The sequence below is a fragment of the Phaseolus vulgaris genome, chromosome 5 (assembly GCF_051622355.1).
Source record: "Phaseolus vulgaris cultivar YP4 chromosome 5, ASM5162235v1, whole genome shotgun sequence".
NCBI lineage: Eukaryota > Viridiplantae > Streptophyta > Magnoliopsida > Fabales > Fabaceae > Phaseolus > Phaseolus vulgaris.
Genome location: NC_143502.1, coordinates 7,080,770 through 7,102,396, shown reverse-complemented (window position 1 = coordinate 7,102,396; position 21,627 = coordinate 7,080,770).

Sequence of the window (21,627 nt, the reverse complement as noted above, 5' to 3'; positions counted from 1 at the left end):
CCTCATGATCATTCGAGCCATAACAACCCAAAATGTCATGAACCACTCATCTAACTCCTGCTCAAGCACCTACTCATCTCTCGGCGCTTCCACCTCATGCGCTCTTTCGTTCACTGATACAAAAGGGCAACGCAAAACAATTACAAGTAATGTCTCCACACAACGATCTCAATTTACAAGTAACAAACAACGAATGAATCCATATAAATAATACATGCACAATTGTAAGAAACAAAACTAGTTAGCATCAAATTGACGAATAAAATTCAAGCATTAGTTGGGATTTTCAAGTTTTATGAAAGCAAGTGACCAACTGCCTTAAGCAATAATGAATTTATTTCTGAAGTCAATGAAAATGCTTACCTGTAATATTTGTAACATTAATCTCCAGTGAACCACCTAGTAAGACAGCTGCCTGGATACACAAGCCCACTGTCTGGTTTGGGGAAATAAGATACAAATAGTTATATAAAATTCAGACAATTTCCGATAAAAAAATCATATATAAACTGAATCAGACCAGCTTTGAAAAATAAAGGACTAAAAAGGTAAAAAGCATTTATGTTTTACCACAAGAGATAAGTCTGATTCAAATCTACCTCAGTGTTATCGATAACGGATCATATAAGAGACCACAAAAATGCTTTATAGAGTTCTAACGTACCGCACCACAATGTCGAATTCTAACGGAAGCATTGTGGTCGAAAGAATATAATATATATATATATATATATATATATATATATATAATGAAATAGACAGTCAAAATTAAAAATTATATTATGTCTAAAGATTCAAATAATAATAATCGGGGCGGCGGCAGTCGGTGGCGGCGGCGGTCAGTGGCGGCGGTCGGTGGCAGTGGTGACAGAGAGAGATAACAAATGGAAAATCCGCATCGCCAACGCCTCGTGGTGGCGGTGGTCAGAAAATCAGCCACCACCACTACCCATGAAGGCACTTGCGAAAAACCAAAACCAACAAACAATATCCCCTTTTCAATTTCTACAATCAAACAGTCAAATTCCTTCAAATCAAATACAACAAAAAGCTGCGAATATCATAGACCATTTCACAGTACGGAAAAAAAAATCCATGCAAATCAATATTGAACAAAAAAAAAACCACATCAAACATCAGACAATCAAATGAACATCCTAATTCAAAGACAAATTAATAATTATACTCAGATCCTAAAACAGTTAGTACACATAAAATATAAATAAAATAAAATAAGCATCATGACTGGAAATACGTTTAACCTTGGATCTCATCTTCAAGAACGAGAAGTCTCAAAATTTTCTCTCAAAGATTATGGGCAGAAGATATGTTAAACCCTAATTCTAAACCTTAACACTAAATCCTAATTCTGTTCATGGGTCGGGTCGGGTTAAGTAGGGATATAATTGTAATGCTGAAAAATATATAAAGAAAATAATCATCTATACCATTATCTATACTATTATATAAAGAAAATACATATTTAGTAATTTCCTTTGATGTTATCTTTTAGATGGATAATTTTACCATCTAATAAATAAATAAAAAACAATTTAATGAAATAATTGAATAGTTTTTTATTTAAAAAAATTAAATAACTTTTTCTTTTAAAATATAACGACTATATAGTTTTTTTAATACTATTTTTATAAAATTATAAATATATTTTTTAAATTGTATAGTTTTTTAAGTAATTATTCATAAGAATAATTAAATTATATATACTTTAATGTAATAAAAATGTTAAGTATTTTTGCTAGATATTATTATTTAAGTTCAGTCTAAAGAGTTAAAATATTTATTATTGACCAAATAGTTTCATTTGCTGTATAGTTAGATTAATTTGTAAAATATAATTTGTTTACTTTTGTTATTGAATAATTATTCACTCCACTCTCAAAATTGTGGGACATCATGGGGTGAAAAATGTAGTAACTAGTGATTATAAAAAATACTTGTTTATTTAAAAGACAATTTTTTAATCTCATTAAGATGTAATTAGAAATAATGTTTTAGTCACTTTTAATTTATTTTATAGATTAATTTTTGTCAATAAAAATAATAAAATTAAAAACTACTTTTTTTTTCTAATTATCATATCATTATATACTTAAATTTTTTATCACTATTGTCTAGATACTATTATATATAACTAGATTTTGTAAAATTGTAAATTAATTTTTTTTTCTCAATTTCAAATTTTAAATTTGTCTAAATACTCATTGTATATAACTAGACTTATAAACTATTCTAACAAGAAGAAGTCCCTATCACTGATATTTCTGTGTATGTTGTTTGTGGCATTTCTGATTCAGATGACAATTGAGAGATTAATTATAATAAATTGAAGCACTTCGTCAAGATATGTGCATAATGAGTTTATCATGAATTTAGAACTCACCCTCATGTAAATACATTTTTTTTTCTCATTTAATACATAGTATTTATATATGCTATGCAAAATAATAAATAAACATAAAGATAAAATTACAAAAATGTTCGGTGATTATTAAATAAAGGAGAAAATTAGATAATGATGTTAAAACACTAAAACTTGGTATATTTTATTTTAATTTTTTATTATCTTTTTTAAATTAAGTTTATATTATATTAAAATGTTTTTATTTTGTAAAATAACTCAACTCTTTTAAAGTATAGTGAAAATATTTGTAACTTGGTCGAGTATTACTATAAAATTTTAACATTTTAAATAGGTTTACACTTTAAAGTTTTATCAATGATATAATCCATAAAAGTAAGAAAGAAAATAGAAAAAGCACAAAGGATCAAACCAAACTCGTGAAAAGAGTAATTAGCCTTCAAACAATTATCAAAACCTAAACTCTAAGAGGTTTAAATGATTTTTAAAAAGATCAAAATGAACATTGGAGGGTAAAAAATCAAACCAAAGATAACCCAGTATATTAATAAGATCAATGTTAGTAAAACCATCAACATATTTACTCAATCGAAAGATACTCAATCGAAAGACATATGGGAGACTTTAAAACTCATAGCTTAAGAAGTGTTAAAAGTTTTTTACCAATGAGCTTTCAACCTTCCTTGAACAATACCAAAATTTTGGAAAACATGTCAAACTAAAGAGGAGTCACATTCAAGCCAGACTCATCTATAGTTTTTAACTACAGAGATCTTTATTACGACGATGACAACCATAAACTCAACATCAATAGAGGGCATCATGCCTAGATAGGACATAAATCTTGTAACCAACTATCCTCTACTACCTCTAAAGGTACCATCACTCATAACGTGACCGAGACAACCTTTGGCAACACCATCAACACAACCTTTACCAGCTAACTCTAGACATAAACCAATCTACCTTTCAAACTCTCATACCGAAATTTTGTAGTTTGAACATTGAAAAACTTCAAAATGCAAAGGTCAATTATATCATTATGCATAGATTTAAAAGATTTTTCACTTGCCATCTAAATATTTCACTAGACCAAATGAAGCGTCGACTGAAAAAGGACTGATTTTTCAAATCTCATATGATTTCTAGGTTTTCCAAATTATTGAAAGAACGAAGGTGGTAGCAAGAAACCTAATGCATAAATGATATGGCTAGTTCTTTTCGACAGAAAAGACAAAATATCATTTACAGAAGACCAAAATAATTTAGAAAAAACATGATTTAACCATGGGATATATTGGTAATGTATACATTATTATTGTTATCATATATTTATTTTTTATATTAATTCATAAAATATGACTTCATGGTATTTTCTTGTAGACACATTTTGATATCCCTAATGTGGAGACCATGAGATCAAAGGTTTTATCTTTGGTTGCCATTAAATTTTTGTCAGTTTAAGTCAAAGCTGACATTGAAATATGTTTTTGGACATTATAAAGGTGAAAATCCTTGTTCAAGGTACGTCAATATTGATGAGGTGTATATTTATTGAAAGTCTTGAAGCTAACCAATTGGCGGTAAGTACAATTAGTTGCTCATTTTATTTATTGTTAATAGTTGAAATTATTTATTATTATCTAATTTAATTTGTTTGTGCCATTTGTCACAAGGTGTTATGAAAAATGCTTAGGACATAGCAGCCCAGAATGTGACCCCGCACCTACTATCTTGTGGGGTTTATCGTAAGCTTGAAGAAGCTATGATAAAGGAGAAGGAGAAATCATATCCAATAATTACTTCTAAGGATGATACAGGGGTCAGTCAACCTCCATCACCACCTACCCGCCATCTAAAATGGAAGAAAGCTAGTGTCAAAAGATCGGGTGCATATAATTTTGAGCAATCACGAATAGTCTCAGAAAAATTGTAAGTTATTTTCTTGTTGTCATATTGTATGGTATTAGTGATATGAAATTTTGGGGCCTTGCGGGAATCCTTGTTGAGCAAAGCTCCCAAGGTAATTTTATTCCCCATAGTCATGAAGATATACTTATTGTAGCTATTGGACAACCTGAAGACCCTGGCCATGTGTGTGTTGCAGGAACATGGGTTGGCATTTGTCATTTCTCCATAACTGTACTACGACATTCATCCTCTTTTGACCTTAGTCAAGAAGTGATAACTCAATTACGACAACAAATCACCGAACAAGTGACAGAGGATGTGACCGATAAGGCTACTAAGAGTCACGATAGAGAAAGTATGAGTTGATGATGATCATGTTCCTCTACCTACTGATGAGGTCACTACTGTTGTCGAGGCATTTCAAATATTCATAGCCTGGTCCAGACACCTCGTTCGACTTATTCTTGAACTCCTAGTAAGAAATTAATTTGTAATTATTAATTTATATTTATGTATTACATTAATTTAATGAAAATATTCTTTATTTTGTAGCAATTGAGTCGAAAACCAAGTCCATAAAGAAAGAAGCAATTGGTTTACATTGATGATCCTACAATCGTATTATTAGAGATTTCTTTGACTATAGGTACAAACCCAGCTGAGGTTTTGTGGGATGTCACTATTTCTGGAAGAAACATTGACATCTCTATATTCATATACATGACTGATGTGTTAGATCTTGCAATTGGCAATCAGAAGCTGAATATATTTGTCATCCATTTTTGGATGATGTAAGTCACTTCCCTCTATAAATCATTTTACTTTATATAATTAAATATTGATTAGGATATAACTAATTATATGTGTAGGTATTTGTCTAGAGTTTGTATTAATGAGGGGAAACATGATTTATGGATCCCAATTTAATTAATCTAACGGGAAATAAGAAAGTTGAATCCCAAACATACATCACCAACTGTCTTTTTACACGGGGAAATAAATATATTTTCTCCCTTATATTAATGACTAAGTTCACTTGATAAGTTGTCAATTATTAGTATTTCATCCTTTAAAGTTTTAATTATTTTCATGGATGATGCAGGAATCACTATCAAATACTTGTGTTATCCGTAAATGATAACATTGATGTGTGGTTTTGCTCATTTCACAAGAAGTCATCCACATATCTCAAACAAATAATGGACATGTAATATTGTTGGAGATCCCACATCGACTAGAGATTAGATCCTTTCATTGTATATAAGTGGGTGCAAACCTCAACCTCATGAGCTGGTTTTATGGGGTTAAGTCAGGCTTAAAGTCCATTTTGTAATATGGTATCAGAGTCATTTCGATCCTATCCTAGCAAGTATTTGTTGGGTTTATCAGGCCAGCTGCTGTCACTCTCGGCGTGAGGGGGGTGTTTTGGAGATCCCACATCGATAGCGAGTGTTTGTTGGGCTTATCAGGCCACCCGCTATCGGGTCGTTATCGGACCACCCATAATATGTTATCCCATGCACGAGCTGTCATTCTAGGCGTGATGGGGGTGTGTTGGAGATCCCACATCGACTAGAGATGAGGACAATTCATTGTATATAAGTGGGTGCAAACCTCACCTCCATGAGCCGGTTTTATGGGGTTGGGTTAGGCTTAAAGTCCACTTCGTAATATGGTATCAGAGCCATTTCGATCCTATCCTAGCGAGTATTTGTTGGGTTTATCAGGCCAACTGCTGTCACTCTCGGCGTGAGGGGGGTGTTTTGGAGATCCCACATCGATAGCGAGTGTTTGTTGGGCTTATCAGGCCACCCGCTATCGGGTCGTTATCGGACCACCCATAATATGTTATCCCATGCAAGAGCTGTCATTCTCGGCGTGAGGGGGTGTGTTGGAGATCCCACATCGACTAGAGATGAGGACAATTCATTGTATATAAGTGGGTGCAAACCTCACCTCCATGAGCCGGTTTTATGGGGTTGAGATGAGGACCTTTCATTATATATAAGTGGGTGTAGACCTCAACCTCATGAGCCAGTTTTATGGTTTTGAGTTAGGCTTAAAGTCCACTTCCTGATATGGTATCAGAGCCATTTTCGAGCCTATCCTAGCGAGTGTTTGTGTTGGGCCTATCGTGCCACCCGCTATCGGGCCGTTATCGGACCACCCATAATATATAGTCCCACGCACGAGTTGGTAGTCTCGGCGTGAGGGGTGTGTGTTGAAGATCCCACATCGACTAGATATTAGAGTCTTTCATTGTATATAAGTGGGTGCAAACCTCAACCTCACGAACCAGTTTTATGGGGTTGAGTTAGGCTTAAAGTCCACTTTGTAATAAATATTACATTATCAACTTACTTGTGTATAATACTTAAATGTCTCCTTACAATTTTTTTTATTAATTAACTCATACCACGAATATAGCATATTGAGAGGTTGACATAACTCAAAGTTTCATAAGCTTACATGGTTGATCCTAAAGGTTTTTAATTTTCATGAATTAATTTTCTATTTTCATCTCTTCATTGTTTGTCAAAATATCAATATTAACTTTTAATTAATATTAAATTATAGTGTAATAAACAACTAGTAGGGTATGATGTGGCTACTATGCTATGCAATGGATGATTGCATTAATAGAGGTTGGGAGCAGGTCATATTTAAATGGTTGTTTGTAATAAATTATGTGTACTTTAAATAGTAATTTCAACTTATTTTGTAATACTGTATTTTATGGATGCTGAACCATTAAATCCGACCTCATTGTACTGTGTGAGGAATGCTTGGGCCACATATTTCATTAGGTTTTATAACACTCTAGTATAGATGATGAATAATATAAGTTTAGTTTATATCTTCATAAGTGTTATGTTATATTATATGCTTCTAATATATAAGAAATTAGCAAAATAAATAAGAGTATGATTGTTTGAATAAATGTGAATTTGGTTGTCTGAATGGGCTTTTAAAATGAACTGGTTAACTAAGAGGAGGAAACAAATTAAACAAACTAAACTAAAAAAAATTATATGAGACATTGGTTATGGACATAATCATTGTCTATAATGGATAATAGACTATGATTTTAGATATAATTGTAGTCTATGATGACTCCATGTAGGTAAACATAGAAGACCCAAAAAAAGATATTGGCGACGGTTTTGTCTATAACCACTACCTATACCCTCATTTGAGTCTTCTATGCTTTTATTTCACTTACAATATAGACAGTGATTTTGTTAATAGCTTCGCCTATAGTTGTCTTATAGACTACGGTTGTTTAGTTGTCGTCTATAATTCAAAATTTTATAGATGACATGCTCATAAACTTTGATTCTAAAACTGTTGTATGAGAACTTTAAAAATTGTTGTCTAAAAGATTTTTACAATAATAAGAAAAGTAAAAACTAAAAAAAGCACCTAAAGATTGATGAATTCGAGTTCTCAAAGCATAGAAATTAAATTACATTATTTGCTAAATTTCTCTGCACCTTCATTTCTGCTTTCGCGTACTGTAGCTCCACCAATTTCACCAATCATCAAATCACGGTTGTCCCCCACAAGAATATTCAAAGCTTTTATTGATCAAAACCATGTACACGTGATTTGCAATCAACACCAAATTTTAAAGCCAATTGAACAATGCAAATTACGAGTCAATTTCCAATTTCCAAAATGCTATTGCATGTGATTAGAGGATTTAAAGACGCGGGTCCAACTTGAATGGAATTTCTCTCAAATCACTTTTCCATGCATGCAAGTGACAACTCCACCAAATTAACTAAGGTTGTAGGCTTCTACTGCTTTCTAATGCTGAGGAAGACGAATTTGGGGGATATTCACGATTTGGATTAAGGGTTGTGCATGGAAAGGGAGGAGAGTGAATCCGTGTGAAAAGTGATTTCTCTCCTTCAGATACAAAGATTGGAAGAAAAGTTACCTAGGATGGTGAACATTTTCCATTTATCCTTATTTTTCGTTATGTATGGAACGTGTCACATGCTAAAATTTAATGCATAATCGATTATGTTTTAAGAACAACTATACACATAATTGAGTATGTGTATAAAAAAGTATAAATAATCGATTACATTTGAATTACAACTAATTAGATAATTGATTATGTGTATAAAAAAAGTAGGGATAATCAATTATACTTGAATTACACTACTCACATAATCAATTATGTATATAAAAAAGTAGGGATAATCGATTATACTTAAATTACAACTACTAGATAATTGGTTATGTGCATAAAAAATTAGACATAATCTATTATGTGTTCTAGTTGTTATTCTTTATTCCTATTTGGCGGTGTGCTTAGTAGCCGTTAGGATATGATTAATAAGTGTTGGATGTTCTTATACTTAATAATATTATTTAAATTTAATACAAATTAATTTAATAATTATATTTTATAAAATTATGATATTTAATTTATCTATTTGAATTTTATAATTTTAAATGTTTACATATATTGATAATTTTTCACCTAAATTTTTTACAATTATGAAAAGTTCAAATTTTATAATTATTTATAACACAAACATAATTCTTTTCTGATAAATTTCTATTTTCTTAAAAATTGACATAGATTTTGTTCCAGAGTCAATTTCAATACAGTTTCTTTCACAAATAAATAACTGTAATGCTTGCCAAAAGAAAAAATTGTTCAACGCCTTTGACAATTCAAAGAAGTGCTGAGTTCACTACACCACTGCACCAAAACCCGTGCCACTGATTCAAATTAAACTGCACCACTTACATTCAATACCGATAATGCTTCAACCAAAGAAAGTACCAGCTCTTTGGACACCTGAACGTGTACTAGTTGACTCAACCAAAGTGATTTTTCCACTGCCACATGCTTCAATTGAATCAAAATATGGAATGAACCAGCTGCAACAATCGGCACGTCAATTGAATCTCAACATATTCCAGATGCTTGCTATATATATATATATATATATATATATATATATATTTTTATTTTTTTTATTGTTTTTGCTTGTGCAACAACTGTTTAATCTTTGAATTCCCAAACTCATGCATCAACTTGTAGTTCACACGAAACACATTTTAAGATACCAAACAAGCATATCAACTGTTTGTTAAAAAGTTTCATTTGAAATTTCAGAAAAAAACCCAGAACATTACATAGATCAAGCACAGGAAATCATTCAATTACCTCCACCAATACGTAAGCACCAAATGAATTCAGCTTAAATAATTCTTCTATGATTGTTCATGTTTTGGAAGCACCGAAACTGCTAGTATTTACTCAAATTGCTAGCGTCACATAACATGCAAGAGCCAAATCAGCACCAGTGTAATTTAATTTTGTCAATCACCAGCAGATGCAATAATGTCCAGCAGCTCACGTCAAATCTGCACCAAATCTAATGAGTTTGTTTCACCTTGATCAATTTAGTTCTTCAGTTCAGATTAGTAAATTTCCACCACAAACAACGGAGAACGACACCGTCAAAGGCAAATGAAAAACTGGAATCCTGCTTCAACAACAACACTGACTGTAATTGAAACACCGCTCGAAAAGTGTTTGTTGAAATGCCTCTATGAATTTCCAGAATTCAATTCAATTTCAGTTCACGCTGGTACTGTTCCGATCAAGAACATGAAATCACCACTGAAAATGCACCAATGAACTCCGATTCGCACTAGCACAATTCTCCGATCAAACTCACGCACTGGATATTAAGAGAAGATGGAAAAAGACAGATCGAAATTGCAACAGCTCCAATTTTCACTATTTGCAATTTGTTTTCTTAACAACTACGATTTTCATTTCAATTCGCAGCAGCTGTATGTACTTTCGTTTTAAAAAATGGCGCCAGAAATGAAACACAGGATGAATCGCGGAACAAAACGAAACAGAAATTCTTGAAAACAGATTCGAGATTACTGTTCACACCACCAGAATTTCTTTTTGCATCACAGAAAATTTTTCGGAAATTTGTTTGGAAATTTTCGAAACTGAATTTTCAAGAAGATGATAAACGAAACCTAACTCTAAAAAATTTGTCAATGATCTACTAGCAATTTAAGAACTTAAATATGAAAATTAAAAACACTCAAGGGCACTAATCTATGTGAAAATGTGAAAAGTTATGTAATTTGAAAATTCAAAAAGCACATTAATGGAATTTATGACATACTAAACATGAATCTAAAAACATGTATATAATTTTAAAATCAAAATAACTTAATCATAAGAAAATTTCACAGAACAATCTTGAAGAAGACAAAAAAAAATCAAAAGAACACATGTGACAATTAGACACCTATAGCACATGTTCAAGTAAGAATAATGAATTTGAATCCAATTTCAATCCCTAAACAAGTTCAAGACAATTAAGGAAACATATCAATAACATTGAAATTTGAAAAAAATATAGAAGATCTTACAACCATAACTCTAATACCAAATGATTGAAAGACGCTATTCTCCTAGTAGTCACTAATAAATGTCTAATTTTAGTAATATTTCATGATAAAATATAGGCACTTATGAGTATTAAGTGCTAATATATATATATATATATATATATATAAAATAATCCCTAATTAATGAATTTATATCTTTTTACATATTTTATTATCTTTATTTGAATAAGAGCATTTTATTCCCAAATTTGGTGTTAATTTAAGGTTTTTAAAGAAGAATGGAGATGACTGGGCTAAAGAAAATAAGATAAGCTAAAAGAGAAAGTTGGAAGGCCCGAAATGCACAAAAAGAGCAAAAAAGTTCAACTCAGCAGCGGAGTTTCTTGCTCAAGCGAGCTCATTCTCGCTTGAGTGAGAATGCTCCAGTGAAGTTTTCAGAAATCAACGCCTTTCTCGCTTAAGTGAGCTACATCTCGCTTGAAATGTTAATTGCTATTAACGTCTGAGCATGACTCTAAGTTGTTTTTAAAAATATGTGAGAAATCGATGTTTAGGAAACATTCTTAATAATTTTATATGCGAGAAATCAATATAAATGAATTTTATACGGGCATCAATTTCAATCAAAGAGCTTAATGTTAATATGCTAATCAAAATAGATAAGAGTGAGAAAGATGAAAATGAATCCCTATTTTTCCAACTTGAAGCAAGTAATTTTTTGCCTGTTTTCTGTTAGAATATATGACTTTAAACTAGAGGGGGGGGGGGGGGTGAATTGTTTAAAGAGAGTTTTTCACAAACTTTTAAGCCTTGAAATAAATTACTTCAAGAATACCTTGATTGAGAAATCAGTTTTTCAAAACACAAAGCTAAAAGCACAGCACTAGTAAAACAATTGGTTGTTTCGCAGAAACAATCGGTTGTTTATACCAGTAAACAAATATCAAAACTGAATTTAAAGAGTTAGGGATAGAGAGAATGCACACAGATGTTTATACTGGTTCACTCTAAACCCATAGCTACATCCAGTCTTCTCTGAAACCACTGAGGAATTCCACTAAGCAATCAACCCTAGATCACTTACACCACAACTAAGAAAGTGATCTTGATCCCCTCAAGACACACACTTCTCTTGGCCAACACACCAACACTAAGAATGATGATCTTGATCCCCTCAAGAACACACAACACTTCTCAGCAAACACACAAATAAACTTGTTCAACAGAATACAAGGATTACACTTGTTACAAAAGTAAATCTGAAATCAATACAAGCAGAAATCCTATCTCACACTCTTTGATCAATCTCAATCTCTAAGCAATCTCAACTTCTTTGAAAAACTCAAAAACTTGTGTTCAAAATCTTGTTACTCAAATTTGTTTTTCTGAATATATTCAAAGATATTGTTTATTATCAAATCTTAACAAACTTATTCATTGCATTTAAAAGATTGGTCAAAGCATTAATGACTGGAGCGTAATCAGTTAAAACATTTAAAGCTCAGCCAAAGCTAAAACAGTTTTTCTGTTATGGTACCAAAACAAACAATCGGTTGTTTCCTCGAATCAATCGGTTGTTTTGGTTTTAACAGCTCAACCATTTGAAAAACAGTTTTCAATCTTTTCTAAAAACATCTAAGTATAAAACAATCGGTTGTTTCGACAAAACAATCGGTTGTTTCGACAAAACAATCGGTTGTTTCGACAAAACAATCAGTTGTTTCGACAAAACAATCGGTTGTTTTTCACTTGGTTTGAAAAACACTTTTCTTTTAAAAAGATTGAGAATGCCTATGCTTTGGATTCAATCAAGAGTGGATTACATAACTAATCAACCCCAGATCCTATCTAGGACAACTAAGCAACAGCAAGCACAACCAAGCCTTCGACATCCTTCAAAGGGTTTGGATTCTTCAAAGCTTGAACACCACTTGGTTTAACAATCATAGTCAACACAACCACTGTTAACACACTATTTATTGTTCTATATTATATTTAACGAGTATTGTACTTGATAATTCAATTGTTCCTTATGTGATCGATATCCGTCGTTAGGAACAAATTATTACTTCTGACAACGCGGTGCATTTGCCGTAAAAACACATATTTTTATTTCTTCTTTGGATGGAAGATGAAGAAGAGTTGAGGAGTGGAAGCATTCTTAGAAACTCAAGAGGAGTTTCAATTGTTTAAAGCATAGTTAAGAATTTGTGAAAGTGACAAATGAGATCAACTCACTAGGAAATAGTTTATGTTAAGTCTTGAGGCCAACCTAGGAAAAACTTATGAACAAGTAGAATGGTAAAAAATGGACAACATTTCATTACTAATTCCAAGTTGAAAATTACAAGAGAGGTGCACTACTATTTATAGGAGACTTGTCCTAAAAACTCTCCATTAGTAAGATGACACGTGACAACACATATTCCATGCTCATGATCCTCACAAATGAGAGGGTTGACAAATGTCTTTCTCTCATTTGAGAATCTCAAATGAGAGGTTAACAAATGTCACCTCTTAATTGGTGCAAATCATCTCCATTAAGGAAGAGTCATGTGGACATTCATGTTTCTCATGTCATGCCCATACTTCTCATGCCAAGTGATGAGTCACTTTACAATACACATCCAGTCTATTACTATACGCACCCACTCTTTTATTAGTCCAAATACAAGGCCTAAAATTAAACCAAGGCCCAACACATGGCCCAAATAAACTTATAAACTACTTTATACAATTATTTAAACTAAGGTCTGGTCCAAAAAGATATTGACTTGGTCTTGTTGAAGCCAATTGAGTTCTAGTCTTCTTGTAGTCCTCTAATTAAGGCTCGGGTTATGGTTGGATGGGTTTTCATCATGGTAAATTTCTTTGACATACAAAGAGTTAAATTAGTCTACAGTGAAGTTATTTCCATTAACATTTCATTTAGCATTTGCATATAGAACACTGAAAAAGGAATTTTAAAAATGCATGCAAGGAAATTGAGTTTACGCAAAAGGAGAATTTGAATATTTCTAATAAAAATGCAGAACATGTAAAATCTAATCAAAGATTAAGTAAAGGGAACCAAGATCTGAAAAAGAGTCTTGAAACTCAAAATACTGATCTATAGGAAAGATGAACAAAGATTTATGTTTAGTCAAAGAAAAATTATGGAAAAGACCCATTGAACCATCTAATAATCAATATTAGACATTTTAATAGAAGATAATACTGCTCTTAGGAAGATCTTATCAAACTCGAATGAAAATGAGAAATCTCTAAACATGTTGATAAAAAACATTCCAGGAGTTCTCATGATAGGACATTATTAAGATATGAAAACAAAAATCCTAAAATTAAAAGCAAATTTATTGCTTCTTCTATACTATTTATAGGTAAAGTCTCTAATGGTGCCCTAAAGATGAAACCATGGAGAAAAATTAACTAGAAAGGGTCCAAACAAATATGGGTACCAAAAGATAACATTCTTTCTCTTTTAGATACTCTAAACCCTATTCTGTTTCAAAGTATGTAAAAATGACAACTTAAGACAATTTATACTCAACTAACAAGCTCAATCCGCTAAGCAAATCTCAAACCACTGAACGGATTGCTCAAAATTACATTGCCATCGCCTTAAATCCCTTAGGCACAACCAAAGTGCGTTGAGCATATTCATTCCCGAAAGAAAGGTTAGGAAAAGAGTATTCATCAGGAAGATTTAGCTAAACATGACCCTTGTACATTAAGCAAATTTGGTGCAGTGCTGAAAAATTCGTTGAACCAAATTGAAAATGGTTTAGCCAAGCAGGCCTGAGCTTAGCGAATTTGGATTGAAAATGACTGAGCGAATTTGGAAATGATTGAACGAAATTTTGCAAAAAAAACTTTCAAAAATCTGTTCTACATTTTTTTACCGATAATAAAATATATAATATATGAAAGTAGTTATGAGTTCAACTCATACAAAAAGAAAACTGTACTGGTACGATCGGACGACTCAGTGATTCGGCCAGCACTCAGCCCATGCCGCCACCCAAGTAATGAAGAGACGGCCGCGTTGCACATGTGGCCGACCGATCCACAACGTTCAAGTCAAAGGTTGACCAGATTAGTAAGGCTAATCCATGGTTAAGGGTGGCTTAACACAACCTTAAATGCAAACCAACTCCCTTAACCTGGTCCAACAGTGAAGACCCATTAAGGTAATATAAATAACACACATTTCAATAGAAAGGTACGTCATTATCTACAGTGCTCTGACAACCGAATACCAACACCCTAACTGACTTGAGCGTTGGAATGCCTTCTGCAGGTACCATCCCGCTTGTGGAGCAGGACGACCGAGAGGAAGGAAGCACATCAAGAAGCGCGAATGTATTGAGGAATCTCGAGAGTACTAGACCAACCGAGTATAGGAATAGGAGCAATAGTTCTCTAGGTCCCCAAACCCGTTCGAGAACATAAACTTAAAAAAGTATAAAGAAAACCAAAATCTACTCTAAAACCCCTAGCGATCAACCATATACAAATCCTCACCAAAATGCTCAACTTCCCTCTACAAAAGATGAAGCTCTGAGCATGAATTCACCGAGAGATAGATATAGTCTCCATTATATAATAGTATTAGCATTTGTCCCTTGCATGGAGTTAAAATCTCATCCCAGCCAGCAACAAAGTGATACTAATGGTGCATGAGTAGAGGAAAGTCCTATAGTCTTCTACATAAATTTGTTTTCTTTATCGGCACATAATTTCGTTTAGTGGAGTTGAATCCATGCTGAACATATTTTCGTTGAGTGGAGTCGAATCCACGCTGAGCATATTCTTTTCTAGTCTAAAACTATGTCTAAAAACCTAATATCCTAAACTAAAGGTTGGCTGTTAGAATTTTCTTCCCTTGAGTCTCCATCTTCCATGGTCCAAGCAAAGTTGGGTTAATTTGAGGTGGTGCACTTTTATGATTTGAGCTGCTATGGGAAATTTATGTGGTTGAGAAATTGTGTTTTGGTTTACTGCTATAAAGTTCATTTGTAATATTACTACTTGCAGCAATTATTGCATGAGACAACAACGTCCTAAATATATTACAATCCTCAGTATTTAAGCAACAAAATCCCTCAGTATGTATGCACCAAAACCCTAGTTTTTTTTGTTACACTGTGAATCTTATTAGTTAGATATATATTCCATTATTATTAATTGGAGCTGCACAAGTGCCTCGAGAACACGCAACAACATTTAAAAAAAATATTATTTTAACAACTACAAATTAAAACATCTAAAATATAATTTTAAAATTATTTCATTTAAAAAAAATATTTTTTTTCTACTCATAATCTAGTGGACGATTATAAACATATCAACCATCAACATTTAATAGCTCTACATAGACAAGTTCTCATCATTTAGCTTGACCTCGTAACCTGATTGTTATCACACTCACGCACAATCTTGAATGAGAATTTGAAAAATGTGATAAAAAAAAAAACGATGACGAGCTAAACTTCACTACACTACACCACATGTGAAACCATGCTTTCGTCCTGCAGGAACCAAACAACCAATTTCACTATGCTGCCAACGCCGTGCTACTTCGGTTAGGGTTTCAAACCACATTCTCCATGGTCCCTCATAACATGCCAGAATGTTGCTGTAGATACCCACTTTTTTGTAATCAATGCGAACAAGGCAGAAGACAAAAACTGCTATTAATACTAAGCAACTTGCACCACAATCACCCCTTTTGTATATATACCGTACCTAACAGCACAGCCAAGACCCTATTGGTGAAGCATGTGAATATGACGTTTCCCGAATAGGATATCAAAATCTTGACGTATGGAAATTTCATTTTTAGGCCTCACTCTTGTCTTTATGCATAGGTGATATTGTACTATTGATTTTGCTCATTTTACAATTAAGATAGGTCTGTTAAGTTTGTCTCATGCATCAGATGAACGCATCATATCTATATGCTTTAAGTTAACAATGAACTAATTGGGAAGGACAAAAATAAATCAATACACATTACAAAAGATATTTAAGAATGATTCCATTGGTTATACGTCAATGCCATACACAAATTCTACCTAAGTGGGTTCAAAACTTCTATTGGATAAATGGATTTGGCGGTTGGAATCAAACGAGGGTGGTTTATGGAAGAAGGTTTTAAAGTCTAAATACGAAGATTGGAAAAAGTTGAAAGAGGACAAATTAAACAACAAAGATTTTTTTTGGTGTAGAGATTTGGAAGATGGAGAACTGAGGTAGGAGCTTCGAAGACTACTTTAAGTGAGAAGTTGGTAATGAGAAGTCTATTAAATTTTGGGAGGACAAGTGGGTGAGAGATATTTTAAAGAATAAATTTCCAAGGCTTTTCTCTCTTTGTGTTGACAAAGATGTGTTGTTGGAGCATTGCGGGCCTTGGGTAAGTAGTGTTTAGGCGTGGAATTGGTTTCGAGAAGGAGTTTCTTTGATTGGGAGAAGAATCAGGTTAGTCAACTTCTTGAGGTAGTACACGACTCGTGTCCTGCTTTGGAAAAAGTTGATAGTTGGGTTTGAAAAGAGGACGAGTTTCTAGTGTTTTCAGTTAAATTTGCTTACGGTATTCTAAGAGGAGATACTGAAAGGGAATTTTTGAGGTTGTTACGATCTTTTGGATGATTAAGGCTTTGCCTTCAACTCACATTACCACTTAGAGGATGTTGGGAAATAAGGTTGCCACTAAGGATAATTTGGTTAGACTTGGGGTCGCGGTTGAAAGTAACATTTGTTGCTTCTGCGGGATAAAAGAGGAGAATTAAAATCATTTTGTTTTTTGGTTGCAAAATGGCCTCGTTAGTGTGGTTAGGACTGCTGTTGGTTGATCCCCACAACTCTTATTCACATTTTTTGCAGTCCAGTTTGTGTTTTGCACCTGAATCTATCAACTTAGTTTTGAAGAACGTTTGTATTGCGGTGTAAGTGAGATTTGGTTTCATAAGAATAAGATCATTTTTAATTGTGGAATAACGAATCATTCAAAGATTTTCTCTTTGTCTCAATTGAAGATTTGGTCTTGAATTATTAAGAGTTTAGGGTTTAATCTATTAAAAATTTATTTATCTAAGTCTGATTTTTACTTTAATTCCTATTTTATAGTTTTCCATATCAGACTTTCTTTTATTTATACAGATTTAAAAAATTGAAAAATCCAAATCTTCAATTCAAATTTTATTTCTTAGTTGAACTAACCAGGTTGTTGTTTATCTCTGGGCTCCCGATTACTTTTTTTCACTCAGATTCTATGGCAACAAAGTGTCTCTTTATTCTTCTTTTCCACACACACATATACATACATATATATATATATATATATATATATATATATATATATATATATATATATATGCTTTTCCTTTGAACATCACAGTGCCATTTCTGTTGTTACATGCTTTTATTTATTTAATATGTCTGCACATGTATACAAGGCAATTACAATTACAACCTATTAAGTTTTTACACATAATTTCAAAAGTCAATATTGCAAGTTTCGTTAACTAAAGAGAAGCAATTCAACTCAAAAAATTTGTTAAAAAAAATTCATTAATCAAATTTAAATGAACATTTAAAATTTCTAATTTTTTTCATAAATAAATCCAAAATTAATTAAAGTATTATAGGTAGATATATTTTGAATATTAAGAATTTATGTATTATGTTATCTATAAATTTTGGTAATATTAAATTATAATTTTATCATATTTCTTTAATATTTTTATAATATTAACCTTTTTTACATATAATTATATTAATATTATGTTAATTTTTTTAAGAAAATATAAATTTGAATTTTAAATCTAATTTAACTTTTTTTATAAAAATATGGATTTGAATTTAAAATTCAATATTTGGATTTATAAATTTCAAATTATTTTTATTAAAATATATGGATTTGGATTTAAATCTCATCCAAATATTTGTAATAGGAATTTTTTGTTGGTTTTAAGTAGGTTATAATTATGAGATTTTGCCTTATTTTTAATTTTGGTTTTTGCATAAAGTATAGATAGAATTTCTATTATTATTGTAGATTTTATTTGTTTCAATTGTTAATGTAATTACAAATAAACCTAAGGGCGGACTAGATTTATTTGTGAATTTAATGGTCATATATTCCTTAAATTTTAATTTCTTTCTTTCATCCATAAGTTCTAATATATTTTTTCCTGCTTAAATTTTTAATTTCTATAGTTTGGCAGATGTGTAAATTTGAATATGTATCAAATTTTAATTGCAATTTTGGTTTTCTATTTTTTTTAAGTTAAGAATTTTAGTCTGCAGTTATAAATAATTTTATTGTTAAGAAAAGTGTTAGAGTAACACGTATAAAAGTTTATGTCAAACTTCCTCATTAATATTCAAATGAATATGAACTCTTACCAGGTATAAAAGTTTATTATAAAAATTTATTCATAAGTAGAAAAATACACATTTAGTGTCGGTCAATTGATGTTAGTATGTAAAATTTGACACTAAAACTATGGATATTTATCAATTAAAAGTTGATTAAGCCAACAATAATTTGTCGTTTTTAAAATTTATTTTTAATTAAAATAGTTTAATATTAATGTTAATGTATTTTTTATTTTAAAATTTATTTAATTTAATATTTATAAATTTGATGATTAATAAAATATATTTTAATATAAAAAATATTATATTAATATTGACCTAATGTATGTTAACTTAAATTTATTAAAAAAATTGATTAAATTGATATTAACTTAAATAAATATAAATACGTAGTAAGCATCATTTTAGAGCTAACGATAATCTAAAACTAAATGTTTTATATTCTTAAAATTTAAGAACACAATGTCTCTTTAACCAAAATGGACATTTTTTTTATACAAAATAATTTTTCTCTTAAAAGAATTTAATGCTAATTTTATTAATACAAATATTTTTATTTATTAGAAATAAGTAATGTTGACTTAAAGTTGATTAAGTCAACCATTATACTAAGCAAACTCTATTACTTGATGGTTAATTTGTCATATTCTTGTGATTATTAGTATCTCAATTCAATAATCACTAAAGAAAATAATAAGTTAACTTTCAAATAATTATACACTATTAGAATTAGTCTCAAATTATATGTTATTAGAGTAGATTTAGTTAATTTTAAAAAACAAATAATATAAACTTATTGTTATTGAGTTAAAAAACATAAAGTTATTACAAAATTTATTTATTTTTATTATGTAAAGATTTTGTATCGGTTTAACCAACATTATTTATAAAAAATAAAATAAAAAATTTAGAGTTAACTTAACCCACTCTAAATTATATTTAGAATAAAAAATTAATAACAGTAAATAAGTTTGAGTTACTTCAATCTAACTAATTAACTTCAATCTTATTTAATATTAGCATTTATATATTTATTTAAGTTGGTATTTATTTAGTTGATATTAGTATATTTTTAATATTTATTGAAGTTATTTAATTTATTTTTAGATTTATTTAAGTTAGTATGGAGCTAACCAAATTAATGTAATATATTTATTTAAATTAAGATAAGCTTAATTATAAATTTATTTTTAGATTTATTTAAATTAGTATCGACTTAATTAATGATAATGTAATATATTTATTTAAGTTAGAATAAGCTTAATTAATGTTAATATAATATAATTTTTTAAATTTATTTAAGTCAACGTTAATGATACTATTTTTATTATTTATTTTAATTTGTGTCAACCTTACCATTTGTATCTTGTAAGTTAAAATATTTAATATGGTGATAAATGACCTGTTTATTAAAAGATAGAAGAACGGAAACATTAATTTTAAATGATACCTCCAATTTATTTTGGGTATACATATGTATATATTAATCACCATAGGCAAAAGCAAATGTCAAGAAGAAATACAACAATGCGTTTCCTTTGCTCTTGCTGCAATCTCTGGTTTTATCATCGAAGATTTATGCCTTAGTCCCTAAAGCTTATTCTATTGTTCTTAATAATGACATAGAAAAGGTTTTGATTTCGAGTTGTGTTGATTCTTTTACTTGTAGTTTGTTTTCTTAGTTTAGTGATGATGGTGGTGGAGAAACTATCATTGTTATTGGATGTTTTCAATACGAGACACATTTTCAGATTTCAACATCTTTTTTATAAATGGACAAATCAATATACATTTTTGTTACATGACATAGATTATATGTTTTATTATTGAGAATTTTAATGACATGGCTACATAGCATCAATTTGACCGATGCAACACAGATTCGACATAGCGTGAGGCACTTGTTTTTCTTTTTTTGATGGGTGTCTTGAGCCAATGATCTGTATAAGACCTGTTATATTTTCTAGGAACTCCTCCTTCGAGCGGAGGAGTTAGTCTGTTTGTGTATAAGGTAGGTTTCTGTATACGGGTTGATATATTCCTGAAATATCTTTTTTTATTCATTCTTTTTTGCTGATAAAAAAAAAATATAGATTCTCAAAATTATAGAATTAACCAGCAAGCTTATCAGAATTACAACCCATGAAATTTTTTCCTATTTGAAATTTTGATATATTATTTTGTAACTGTTGACCATTATGTTCTATGTTTCTATTCCGATGGTCATAATATAATTTGATGAAAAATTAGATTCTTTAGGAATTTCTTATCTCTTGTAACTTTATACACGGACTTTCTGATTAAAAAAAATTATAATACAAATATCTCTACTTTTACTTTTATTTTACAAAATATTCAGAAATAGCTTATAAGGCGTGCAGTTAAGAAAGTATGAGCAGCCCGAAAAGAAGGGCATTGTTGTCACAAAAGCTAATGCCCTTGGTCCAGCCTGTGCCCTTGGTCTTTTTCTATTAGATGTGTATATCATCGGAATGAAAAGTTAAGGGTTACCCCATATACATATATAGCCCCACAATGTGACCGAC